At 41.8% G+C, this 13,538-nt stretch overlaps 1 protein-coding gene across 8 annotated transcripts in view; it reads left to right on the top strand.

Moving 5' to 3' along the window:
• The window catches only part of LMNTD1 (lamin tail domain containing 1), a 303,586-nt gene that overhangs the window by 179,663 nt on the left and 110,385 nt on the right, over positions 1 to 13,538 (top strand). The gene's annotated exons all lie outside the window — the stretch shown is intronic.

Here is a 13,538-nt window from a genome sequence, read left to right as displayed (position 1 = left end):
CATCTCTGCTATCATGCAAAGCCAAATGATGCTGCTGTGTAGCGCTGAGTATCGGCCTCTGTCCGCGGCATCCAGTACACATACGATGCCGGAAAAAAAAAAGCTGAACAGCGCTCCATGAGTTTGCCGTGCGTATTGGCATCTGCCAGGAATCCAGGGAAAAATGGCGCGAAAGATTGTCAGCTCTTGTTTTCCCGGAGGAAGGAATGACTGACAACATTACCCGACCACCCGCGACAATGAATTCAACCAGAATTCCAGGGGCGGGGGACTGCGGGACTATGGGATTGCTACGGAATAGCTACCACATAGCAACGCTTCAGAAATCGATGCTAGCCTCGACCATGGACACACAACCCAATTTTACTGTGCCTAGTGTGGCCGCGTGAAATCGAATTTATAATATCAGTTTTATTAAACCGATTTTAGCTAATTCGATATTATCGTGTAGTGTAGACGTGGTCGATGATACCAACAAATTCATGTGTGTTCCAAAGCAATACTTGAAGAGTTGGAGAATGGAAGACCCAGAGTTCGTTGACATTTTGAACAGACAATGGATTCTCATTTCCGATGAGAAACCCCATTAAAATTGTCTAGGTAATCCAAATGTTTGTAAACAGGTATGTACTACCCAGGAGCACTGCAAGTAGCTTTGGCACAGGAGACAACACAACCAGAATGGTGTTTAAGAAGTAGGTAATATTCACTATGAGAGATCACAGCCATCATTTTTGTATGCTACGTACCATTTAATCCCCATGTTAGGAGCTTTAAGATTTTCTAGAGGACCTATTATTATATCTAAGCACCCTCTGGATGAATAGAACCTTAATGGTAAGAGTTTGTCTCTCTCTCTCTTTCTCTTTTAAATCATGCCATTAAATTTGGCAGTGAGTCCTGATGGCCTGACTCTGCCTCTTTTTTTATCTTGGTGTAATTAATTGATGTAAATGGAGTTGCTCCAGGTTTATACTGATGTAAAAGTAGATAAAAATCAATGTGTCCAAGTCTCCAAGCTGCAAGAAACAGGTTTCTTTTCTCTACCCTTCCCCTCCCCCCCACACCTGGGTTAACGAGATGTTTGTATTATTCAGATTAGACTTGGGATAAGGTTTGAAATTCAGGTCCATCGCTGAACCAGAACGTGTCTCTTGGTTCAGATTTGACATTGCAGAAATCTTTTGCCATATTAAGTTTTCAGCTAAAAATGGCAAAAGTCTTGTGAGATTAGCTGTGCTTGTGAAATTTCCATTCTCATGTCTCCTTTAAACAAGATCTGGAAAATAGCTACATCTAGTTTTGAGTCTGACCTGGAACCACAACCGTAGGAGAGAGTTTAAATTCAGAACTCTGCCCCCTGATATTGAGAAGGTGGAAATGGGGTCATATTTGAAGTTCTGATTTAGGCCCACCTCTATTTACAGCAGGTGATGTCATGTGCTTTCATACATTCTGTCACATCCAAAACAGCTGTGGCTGTTATCCAGTACAATAGTGTTGAAATCAAGATTGATTGCATTTCCTTCAGTCCAGTTATCTGCTGTCGGTCTTGAGTATGGCAAGCAATCTGTTCAGATTTTTGGCCTGGTACTAGCTGCCTTGGTATTGAATAACCTAAATAAATATATATTGTATAAACTGGCCGTTGGTGACAATAGACTTATGTTATCTACAAAACTTTATTTCTATTTATAAATGACTCTCCTGAGTCACAATTGAGGCTCAACTGCAGGTCAGCAGTATTTGAAATTGATTCTGTGGGCCAAATTCTGGCAATACACCCAAATGCCTGCACAGGGTGTTGTGACCGTTGCTTTCCTCCAGAGTAATGTGCTTTCTGCTATTGTTTATTTTTTTCTTGTGTTTGCCTCTGATATCATATGTGCAAGCCAGTTTTTGAGCTAGCTGCAGCCCTTATCCCTAAAGCCTTGGCCCTTGTATTCATGCTGTATGTACTGTGCAGTAACATACCAAGCTGCTGAACTTTTATGCATTATGGTTAGTTACTGTTTATATTCAACATACTGCATAGCTCTGATCATGCATTGTGCATTGGCCCTCCTTATGCACCTGCATAGTCATGGGCAAGAACGTAGCTCTCTGAAGTGCAATATTGGGTGATGCTTGCACCTCCGCGATCAACATTCCAGTATGTTTCATTTTCAGTGCCAGAGGAAAAAGTGGAAGAATTGTGGGGAAGTTATTATGTTGAAACTTATGTACAAATAGGACTGAACAAAAACTCTGGATCCAAACACCTTCAAAGTTTAAAGAAGTTTGGCTCTGAACTTTGTGGCATATGTTCATTTCTGGTTATATCTTAGAGCAGAGGTGGGGAAACTATGCCCTGGGGACCACATTTTAATCTAGCTTTCGAGCTCCTACTGGGAAGCGGGGTCTGGGGCTTCTCTCGCTCTGACGCTCCAGCTGGGGAGCGGGGTCGGGGTCTTGCCCCACTCTGCATGGCTCCCAGAAACAGCGGCACATCCTCCCTCCTATGCGTAGGGACAGCCAGGGGGCTCTGCACACTGCCCCCACCCCAAGTGCCGCCCTCACAGCTCCCATTGGTTTGGAACCGCAGCCAGTGGGAGCTGCAAGGGTGGCACCTGCGGACAGGGGCAGTGTGCAGAGCCATCTGACTGCACTTCTTCATAGGAGCCGGAAGGAGGACATGCCACTGTTTCTGGGAGCTGCTTGAGGTAAGCAATGCCTGGAGCCTGCCCCCTCTCATACCCCAAGCCCCTGCCCCAGCTCTGATCCCCCTCCTGCCCTCCAAACCTCTCAGTCCGAGCCAGTCCAGTATCCTCATTCATCCCCAGCCCCACCCCAGAGCCCACATCCCCAGCTGGGGCCCTCCTGCCCCGCAAACCCCAATTTCGTGAGCATTCATGGCCCACCATACAATTTCCATACCCAGATGTGGCCATCAGGACGAAAAGTTTGCTCACTCCTGGCTTAGAGTAAGCACAGCTTTTACTCTGCAATTCACCGTGATGGAACCCCTTGTATCTGTTGACTCCCTCGGAGGGTAGGAAATGGTGGTTAAACATAATTTATAGAAATAGTTTCTGCCAACGTTGTTTCTACAGTGCTTTTAACAAAGTTGTGTCTCATCTCCATCAGTCAACATAAATGTGTTTACAAAAACATTTTTCAAAAATAATGACTAAAAATTGTTTCCTATCCTAGAGATCAGACTGTGCCATACACACAATAACTGTTTCAGTCCCTAACCTTAACCTAGACTGCTCTGTTCTCTCAAAGGTCCATTGTCTATGAACACAATAGAAGCAACTAGAAGATCTGAGAAACTACCCAATAGTGGGTGTGGGAAAGCAAAGAAAGATAAAGTGTATCTCAGTCCCCACTTAGCTCCCATTTAACTTAAAAAAAGGCCGTAGGCTGAACCCATGAAGCAGGTCCCCACCCTACAGGAAAAATGTGGCCTTTGACATTATAATTTATTAATTATTTGGATTACATTAGCACCTAGAGGTTCTTTCCCTGTCTGGGATGCATGTAAGTGTTGGCAGCCTACACTGCTTCACATTCAGAGAGAGCTCTGGGATGACAGGGACCCTACTGTACTTTCAGCACCATTTCCCTCTTGCTTCTAGCAGCATCCACTATATGACTTTGTAAGGAGTGTGTAGGTTGATTTAACTGGTAGTGAAGCTTATCTGATACAATGGACTAAACAGTTTATCTGTTTGCTGGAATGTTGTTAATAAGAAGTGGGTAAAAAGAGCTTAGAGCAAGTAAAAATAGTCCTTTTTCAGAGGTTTCATGATCTAACATTTGGATGGGGTCCTATTATGATGTTTGGGCTAGGGATTTTTCCATCGCTTTTTCCCTCTCTGTTTGTTATTTTTTAAATGCTTTTCCTCTGTATTTTTAGTGGTTCATCTTCTGTTTCTGTCATCGTGGCATATGGTTTGGGTTTTCTGATGGTTTACTTTGCTTCTGTGGTGTCATTTATTGTCTTGGATTTAACATCATAATTTGCATTCCATCCAAGGACCAGAAAATGCATTACAAACATGGATTAAGTAAACCTCACTACTTCCCTGCAAAGTAATATCAGTTGGGGTGTTAGCGCTGGTCTACACTGGTGGGGGATGGGGTCGATGTAAGTTACACAACTTCAGCTACATGAATAACATAGCCAAAGTCGACGTACTTAGATCAACTTACCGTGGTGTCTTCACCGCGGTGAGTCGACTGCTGCTGCTCCCTCGTCAACTCTGCTTGTGCCTCTCATGGCGCTGGAGTACAGGAATCGCAGGGAGAAGTCTTGGGGGTCGATTATCACATCTAGACTAGACATGATAAATCGATCCCTGCTGGATCGATCGCTGCCCACTGATCCAGTGGGTAGTGTAGACCAGGGCCGGCTCCAGGGGTTTTGCCACCCCAAGCAGCCAAAAAAACAAAAGAAAACCAAATCCAGCGATCGTGATCTGCGGCAATTCAGCGGGAGGTCCTTCCTTCCGAGTTGCCACCGAATACCTGAACGTGCCATCCCACTCCGGAGTGGCTGCCCCAAGCACCTGCTTGCTAAGCTAGTGCCTGGCGCCGGCCCTGGTGTAGACATACCCTTAGAGTCTTAGAAGTCACCACAGAACTCCTGCCTCCACTCTCCAATCCTGGGGTTGATTCTCTCTCTTTCCCCCAGGTTTCCTGATTCCCAATCCCCCAGTTCAATCACTAGATCATTCTCTATCCAGGAGAGAATTCTTAAGATACCATCACAGGCTGAAATTTAAGCTTTGATTAAAAAAAATCTTTAAAACTAATAGACCTGATTTTCTTTAGACTAAGGCCGTTCTACATTGCTCTGGAACAAGTCACATTTACCTACACTTTAAGACCGTTTTTTTTTTACTGCTAGAGCAGTATAAAGGAGCCATAGGATATGTTTACACTGCAGCTGGGAAGGTGCTTCCTAAGGCAAGTAGACTGATGTGTTAGCTCTCCTCAAACTAGCATGCTAAAAATAGCTGTGTGGCCATGATGGCTCAGCATAACCATCCGATTACAATCCCGTCCGACGCCCTCCTCAAGTTGCTGTTCGTGCTGCCATAGCCACATTGTTAATTTTAGCAGGCTACCTCAAGCGGAGCTAATGTGTGTCTGTCTATGCATGCTGGGATCCATGCTCCCAGCTTCTGTGTAGACAGATCCCCTAGTGTAAAAGAGAATCAGACCCAAGTGTAAGCTTTTTGCAGCTTTGAGAAACTGTCATTTTGTTCTGTTCATACAGCACCTAGCATAATGAGGTTCTGGTCTGTGATTGGGGCTCCTAGGCTCTACTGCTGTATAAATAATAATCATTAATAGAAATATTCAGTTAAAACCGGCATTTTGGTTGGCAGTTCAGTGCAGTTAAACACTCCCATTTGGTGATGGAAGCTCACATACAACAACATTGTGTCTGTGGCAGAAAAACACAAAATAAAAATGACTATTTTTGCTTCCTTGTCACAGAGGAGTGAAATGAAACAAAGCAGAGAAAAGTAAATGGGATTTTAAAAATATGTTCTGTTTTAATGAACTATGGTATTAGTTACCTAGTAAACTGATTCAAAAAGAAAGAGAATTTTATTTTTACGGCATCACTTTATTGAAACCACATTTTGCTTTTCTTTGGGTTTTGTGGCGAAAAGAAACAGATTTTACAAAAATCATTCAAAACGAATACTTGCACAAATGATGCAGATCAGCTTTAATATATTAGCTGCTATTGACAGAAATATTGGTGAAATGCAATCTTGCCTCTCAGGCTGCAACAAAAGAACCATATTCATGGCAATGTTGGCATTATAGAAACTCAGAGAAGTTCAAGCTGAGCATAAATAAAAAACTGCAACCAGGGGGATAATAACTTACCAACGAAAGGCATTCTATAGTTCCTGCTATGCGTTCACCTAGAATGATATTTCTTCCAATTATTTCCCTCAGTTAATATCAATTTTCCCATCCGTTCTGCATCAGAGAGCTTGTTAAATGATCTCAGTGAGTTGGTTGAGATGCAGATTTTCTAAGTACAACCTACTTTGAGATGTAATGTGGCCATTTTGTACTGTTAGTCAGGCGATTCCATTTGTCCCAATGGTTTGGTATACATAGACCCAGGAAGAGTGGAATTTTGCTTTCCAAACTTAGGAGTGATTTTAAAATCTATCTTTCCACTATATTTTTTAAATTTATGGCAGGAGAACAAATTGTAACAGAGGTTGGCATACTGCTGCCGACATTTTTTGCATTTGCTATGATTCATTAGCCCAACCTAACAGAGACATTTGGGGGTTTATAAAACCTTGTCAGGGTCTTGTTTTGAAAGAAGTAGAGAGAGAGGGAACTAGAGAAGTCCTTTATATTCTACCATAACTTTTTTCTCCTTTTTCTATAGAAAGTAATGTTTCCATGTCCTTGTAAGGACTGAGCGTACAGTCTTTATTTTCATTGCTCTTTGGTCAGTTTACAGCTGTCCTGTTAAATAAGTATAGAAAAGTACGTATTGCAGTGCCTCTACTAAAATTCTCCTTTGGGAACTAGGAACTTCTTTGCTACCTTCGTAGACTGCAGCCCCTGATCCATTCAGCATGCTGATGTGTGTTCGACCTAAAGTCAGGTAGTGGGACAGATCCTCAGCTGGTATAAATGGTTTTAGGTAAATTGACATCTGTTCCAATTGCCTTTTCCATCTGACAAAGTTACACTTACACTTAGTGACAAATTAAAAAAGATTTTTAAAAGATTATAAAAGTGTACATGGGGCTCCAGGTTCTGGAGCAGAGTGTGCTAAAGCTTTTAATACCTTCTCTCTTCCCTAGAGTAAGGGAGAAACCCCAACCACCAAATCTGCTATTGGTAAAGTAGTAAGTAACATGCCTCTACTACAAAACTCTTTAGATTTCATGTGATGACTTTTGCGAAGATGCTTGAGAATGGGAGTTGGCTTTTAACTAGTTCTGCATATATGTATAGGATGAATCTCTCAGTTAAATCAACCATAAAACTGGGATAGCTCTTTCACTCTTCAAATATTGAATATTATGGCAGAACACCTTGTCCTTGGGAGGGATTTGGATTATAATTTCTTCAGGGTAGGAACACTGAGACAGACTTCAATCTCTGTCACATTAACTTCAGTAGAGTTATTTCTAATTTACATTGGTGTACATGGGATCAGATTATGGCCTGTTGTCACTAATTTGTATTTAAAGTGCCATGCACCACTGCAGAGCTGTTGACTCAATATTACACAGTTTTAATTTATTTTTTATACAAATTTGGTTTTTGGACTGATTTGAAGGTTTTAAAGGAACATTTGGAGCAGTTTTATTATTATTTTTTAAAATATCAAATTTATAAACAAATGCATATGGGGCCAGATAATCATCTGGTGTACAGAGTAGCTCCACTGAAGTTAATGGCACTATGCCAATTTATAACAGCTCATATGCTACGTGTACACATACTCGCACTAATTTTCATCAAGCTAGCGTGAGTACAAATGGCAGTGTAGCTGTGGTAGCACAGATAGCCGCTGTGCAGGTCTGGCTTAGCCATACTGAGTACATACCCACTCTTTTCAGGCAGATTTGTACACAGCACAGCTAAGCCATGTCTCCACTGCCACTAACCATGCTAGTGCAGCTTCACTGCTATTTATACTCATGCTAGCTTGAGGAGTGCTAGTGCAAGTACGTGTACACAAGCATAGGAATCACACCTCTGGCTCACATTGTAGATGTAGATGGTCTACCTTTGAAGTGACGTGTGTATAAAGTTGGCAATATGATTCTGAAAAACTCTTCTTTAAATTCAGTAGAAATGGATTTACTATGCTATTCTTATAACCCTGTCATTTATTTAATCGTGGCATTTCAAAATTGGAAAGAGCTGTATGAGAAGAAACCTATTAAACTGCACCTTTATGGCTGAGAATAATGCTACAATATCTGCTCTTTTGGAATCCAGAAATGCAAAGCAGTAGATAGACCGAATACTAATTCTGCACTTATCTCCTGAAGTAAGTCTCTCACCTGTTCCAGTGCTGAAATATGGGCATTGTACTGTTGACTACGCCAGCTGATGGGTGTGTTTCCAAGCAATATCTGAACAATAGAAAGGAAAACAGAGTTCACTGGAACTTTGGACAGGCAGCCAGTTCTCCGTTTCCAATGGGGAATCCCTATTAAAATGTTCTATGTAATCAACAAGCGTGTAGGCAGTTGTCTACTACCCAAGAGCACTCTGCCATAAAGGTATTTAAGAAGCAGGTAACATCAGCTAAAAGAGATTAACATGATCAATTTTATGTCATACCTGTTAGATTTTTGGATTAGGGCCTTGGTTAGAGCTAGACTTGGTCACATAAATGGTCAGTTTAAAAATTTGCTTGTTAACAAAGCTATTAGCATGTCCTGCAGAAGCCAGAGGCTGTGTTGTCTCACCTTAGAGAAGCATGTAAGAGGGGCTGTGGTTTCTCTAAGGATGCTCACTTAGTCAGTTTATTATTATTATTTTCATTATTGAACATTTAAGTAGCACTATAATATTCCAGTGTACTTGACAGATTTTTCAGTCTGCTTAATTAGCACAGTTATCACCACATGGAAGGTATTCTTATAATCCACTAGTGGCCTTGTTATTAATAAGAGACTCTTGTGTGAGAGTGTGCATTATTGCACTGCAGTCTAATAAGCCTGACATTAAAAAATTATACGTGAAATGAAGTGCCCCCATGTGGAGTTCAACATTTGAAGTGATGGTCACATTGAAGCTCTGCTGGTGTGTATTGTTGCTTTTCTATCGTAACTATCACAGCAGGAGCATGAAATCAGAAAAAATGTGTATAGGAGGGAAATCAAAAACAAAAAAACCCCACAATCCGTCTCAGCCTAAACGGGTTTGACTAGACACTAAAATAGTTGCCAGCAGCCTATTCCATAATACTGTTCCGTCGGTGAAGTGAGCCCAAAAGTGACTGAAAAGTCAATTCATATCTTTACTGATGTCTTGAAAAGGATACAAAACATTGGGAAATGAAACGTGTTCTTATGCTTTGGTGTCTTTAGTGTCAAAGCGTAGCTGGCCAGAGGTACACTGGAACACACAATCTTCCCGCGTTAAACAACATCAAGAGTGGCCTCTTTACTCTTTCTTCCCCGCCTCGGCAATTTGCTATTGTGCAATAATGCCTTGTGATAGACCCAGACCAGTTGGTAACAGCAGAGTAGTAGAAGAGAGAGATACTGGCCACTGGATAAGCAGTTTTCTGTTCTCTGAGTGACCAGAACAGGGGCTGCTCCAGGCTAATGAGAACACCTGACTCCAATTAACCTGCTAAGAGTCAGGTGAGGCTGTTAAGCACCTGACTCTAATTAAGGCCCTCTGATGCTATAAAAGGGCTCACTCCAGTCAGGCCAGGGGAGCCAGGGGAGAGGAAGTGCGTGCGCGGAACTGGGAGCAAGAGGTGTGCAAGAAGCTGAGAGTGAGCAGGCATACTGCTGGAGGACTAAGAAGTACAAACATTATCAGACATCAGGAGGAAGGTCCAGTGGTGAGGACAAAGAAGTTGTTGGGAGGAGGCCATGGGGAAGTAGGGAGTTGTAGCTGTCACACAACTGTACTGCAACTGTACCAGGAGGCACTCTACACAGCTGCAGTCCACAGGTCCCTGGGCTGGAACCTGGAGTAGAGGGCGGGCCCGGGTTCCCTCTAAACCTCCCAACTCTTGATCAAACACAAGAGGAATTGACCTGGACTGTGGCTTCTACCAGAGGGGAAGGTCTCTTGGCTGTTTCTCTACCTACAGGATGAATCTGTGAGGCAAGCAAATCTGCCAGTAAGCGCAGGGCCCACCAAGGTAGAGGAAGAACTTTGTCACAGCCTATAGCAGAAGCATGAGACCCTTGGTTACTTTTGGAGCTCTCAAACAATGAATGATGAATATGGACCATAAGATGTGTCTCCACTAGTGTATTACATATGTATGCACAAATCTCTATCTAGCTAGCCATTCTGTCCAGGCATTGGTGTTCGCTGGTAAGTAGTCTGATGTGTTTGGAATTCCTAACGTTATGTGTCCTGGAGACAGCAGAAGTATCCTCAAGCCAGGCTTTTGGCTTACCAGCATCATTTTGCACTGCAGGGCAGCAGGCCCTGGGGTTCAGATATACTCAGGACTTCTGCAACCCCAGGACAGAAGGAGAAATGACAAATAATTGGGCTTGGGCAAACAGAATAAGGTGTTTCCCAAATAGGACAAATGTCTGGCCTGTCTGGTGAGCTGCAAATATGAATTGGAAAATACTCAACTGCCAGATTTTCAGGGGTGTGCTAGCCCGAGCGGGGTAAGGAGACAGAAGGGAGGCTTAGAGAGGGATATCCAAGGCTCAGAAGAGCACTCCAGCCAGTTTGTGGCTAGTTAGTCCTATGTACCTCAGTTATATTGCAGTCATTTCTCGTTAGATCCACACTCAGAATCATCATACAGCAATAAAAATTAGAAAATAAACAAAATCTCAATTTGCTTTCTCTTTACCTGGCCTTGTAGTGTTGCTGCATTCTCTCCCTGAACTCCATCCTTTCTATTTTACCTCTTACTTTTGTGTTTTGTTCAAAAATATATGTTCCCAGTATTATCGAATAACATCTTTAAATATATGTACATGGGGCATTTGCCTATCCCTACAAAATATAGCCAAAATTTTTAGATTTGGGTGTCAAAGGCACATAAAACCATATTGAGACACTTAAGTAAGTGGCTTGATGTTCAGAAATGCTGAGCGCCTGCAGTTCCTATGGACATCAAAGGGAGTTGTGGGAGACCAGCACCTTTAAAAACTCAGAACATGTGTTTAAGGTGCTTCACTTTAATTACCCAAGCTTGAACATTTTTGCCCATAGGCTTAATATCTGGGGCAACTGAGAGTGGAGGGAGAACTACTTCATGAGCATGCTCCCTACAGGACAATTGATGGAATGGTATTAATAACAGACTCTGAAAGAAGCCATGTGCTCTGCTCACTTGATCCAAATTCTCTCTCTATTGACTCTAGTGGATTTTGGATCATGCTTGTCTTTAGTGCTAGTCACCCAGAATACTCAGTCATGAGGCTGACCTGTGCTTGGTGAGAGCAGTTGCCATAGATGAAATCTGCCAGTGTAAACTGATGAGTTATTTGTTCCATAATTTTATCTTGTAGTTTTGAAAAGGAAAAAGTCCATCAAATGTCATGCTTCAGAGAATATATTGATCTGCAGTTGTGTCAGGCAGTTGCCCCCATCCCCAAACATCCCACACATAGCACTGTATGATCAGCTAGTAAATTATGGGCCTTTTTTTAAGTATCCTTGCAGCAGCAATCTTTGGCCATTTGTGAGGCACAATATCACACCTGCTGGGCCAATGCAATGTAATACATATCCTGCATTCCAATGATTGCCAGTGCTTGGATACTTGGGATGGCTATCACAGCCCTCAACAGTAACCGAATTATAATTTGCAAGGAAATTTGGGATTCTCTCTGGGAATCTCTCTCTTGTCTGTGGCGATCAGTGTATGTTGCTGTGCCAACATAAGGAAGGTTATTGAAGATGATATCTTCAACATAAGGAAGCACATTGAAGATGATATCTGTATTATAGCATCTCCTTTAATGAAAAAAGAGAATGGGGGTGCACTTTAAAATATCCACAGATATGTATACATAGAATATACAATAAATTCTTGGGATGCATAAGAAATATTGAGTCCCGACAACATGAAATTGTTTTTTTTATTAAGACACAGTCAACCAAAAAACAACTTGAAAATGATGCAGATAGGCCATCATTGGATTAAAATGTCATCTTTTATAACAGTATCCATTTTTTATAAAAATTAATGGGCTGCTGGGAAGATACATGATTTTTTGAACCAAGTTAATTCAGTCCATGTACATGTATATATTAGGTGTAATGTGGTTTTGCTGCCTGGATGTATAGATGGTAGAATACATATCCATAAATTTAGATGATTTATGGATCCTGATTATTTTTGTGAACACAAATGACATAGGAAATATCCACTGGCAAGGAAATAACCTTGATAATTTAATTGCATTGGTTAATGTATATGTCAGTCTCTCCCTCATGGAATGGTTGCTGTTATGTGTCATTAACAAATGTCTCTGCACAGCATACATTTTTTTTCTCATATCTTTCACATGTTCCTGAAGAATCTTAAAAGACATTTTTAATGTTTCTTGTGTTGTTTAAAATGAACCATGAACAATTTTCTCTGGCTAAGAACAGCGCTTGTGTTCAGTACCTTGGAAAACAGTCATCATTAACATTGGAGCAATTTCTTTCAATAACAATATGTGTCTCAGTAAAGTTTTTTTCAAAGCCATTGTTTAAATGGAAAAATCACACTCAGTTGCCTCTCTTCAGCTTAGGTGACTTTCACTCATAGTCAGTGAATGAGAACTTGAACAAGACCCAACTATCTGCTCATAAACACTAGCAGTAGCAAAGTGCTGACAGGAGCTGGCTCTTGAAAAGGACAGACTATGCTGCTAAATGGATTTGATCTGACATAGTTGTCGTCGAGCAAGAATCCCCTTTGTGATATCAGGCTGGCCAAAAAAAGAAAGCAAAGTGGCTTGTTCTCCTATATGCACAGAGCTGGGGCTGTTGAATGAAGAGTTTATGCAACCCAGTTGGATTTTTAGGTTAATTTTATAAACATCCTTCCTCAGCTGTTTACACCTGTGTGGTAAATAACATAGTGACAATGCAGCTCACTCGTTCATGCTTGAAAAGAAATAGGGTAGATGAACTTGACTTAATATAAAAGCATAAGAGTTGAAGACCTGAAGCAGCAAGATCCACTTCTTGGAGCCATAGAAAATCAGGGTTTGTCTAAATGAACCCTTAATTCACAGCAAGTTGGGGTGTGACTCTATCCCACTGTGCATTGTGTCCATGTGGATAGTACTGCTTTGCACAAACAGTTCCCTAACATGCTTTAATTGACTCCAGTTTCAAGGTGGGGTAGATCAAAGTGCTCTAAGATACTTTAAGTATGCTGCAGCAGGGTCTACATAGACATAGTGTGTGGCAAGCTAGTGCGAGGTAGATTTACACCCCAGCTTGTTGTGCACTGTTTAGATAAGTCCTCAGTTAGCTGAGATATAGCACCCTATCCTGATGCACTTAGACATCAGATTGCTAACCTCTGAAAACTTCTAACTGGTTCAAAATACAGTTTGCTCAACAACTCAGGTGTCATAGACCAGTGCTTCTCAAAGTGGTGGTCTGTGGACCGGTGTTGGTCCGCGAGCCATCGGCTGCCAGTCCGTGGCGAGTTTCCTCATAAGAGCATTGAATAGGATAATAATATGGCACTGGTCCCTGGCACATTGGAAAAAAAATTGCTAGTCCCCCACATCAGATAGCTTGAGAAGCAATGGCATAGACCCCATCAGTCTGTGACTCCCTACTCTGCATTTACTCTTCATTGAATAGAGTCAACATTC

Source organism: Chelonoidis abingdonii, chromosome 1 (assembly GCF_003597395.2).
Source record: "Chelonoidis abingdonii isolate Lonesome George chromosome 1, CheloAbing_2.0, whole genome shotgun sequence".
Taxonomy (NCBI): Eukaryota; Metazoa; Chordata; order Testudines; family Testudinidae; genus Chelonoidis; species Chelonoidis abingdonii.
The sequence above is the reverse complement of the archived record's forward strand: the minus strand, read 5'-3'. Positions and strand labels throughout refer to the sequence as shown.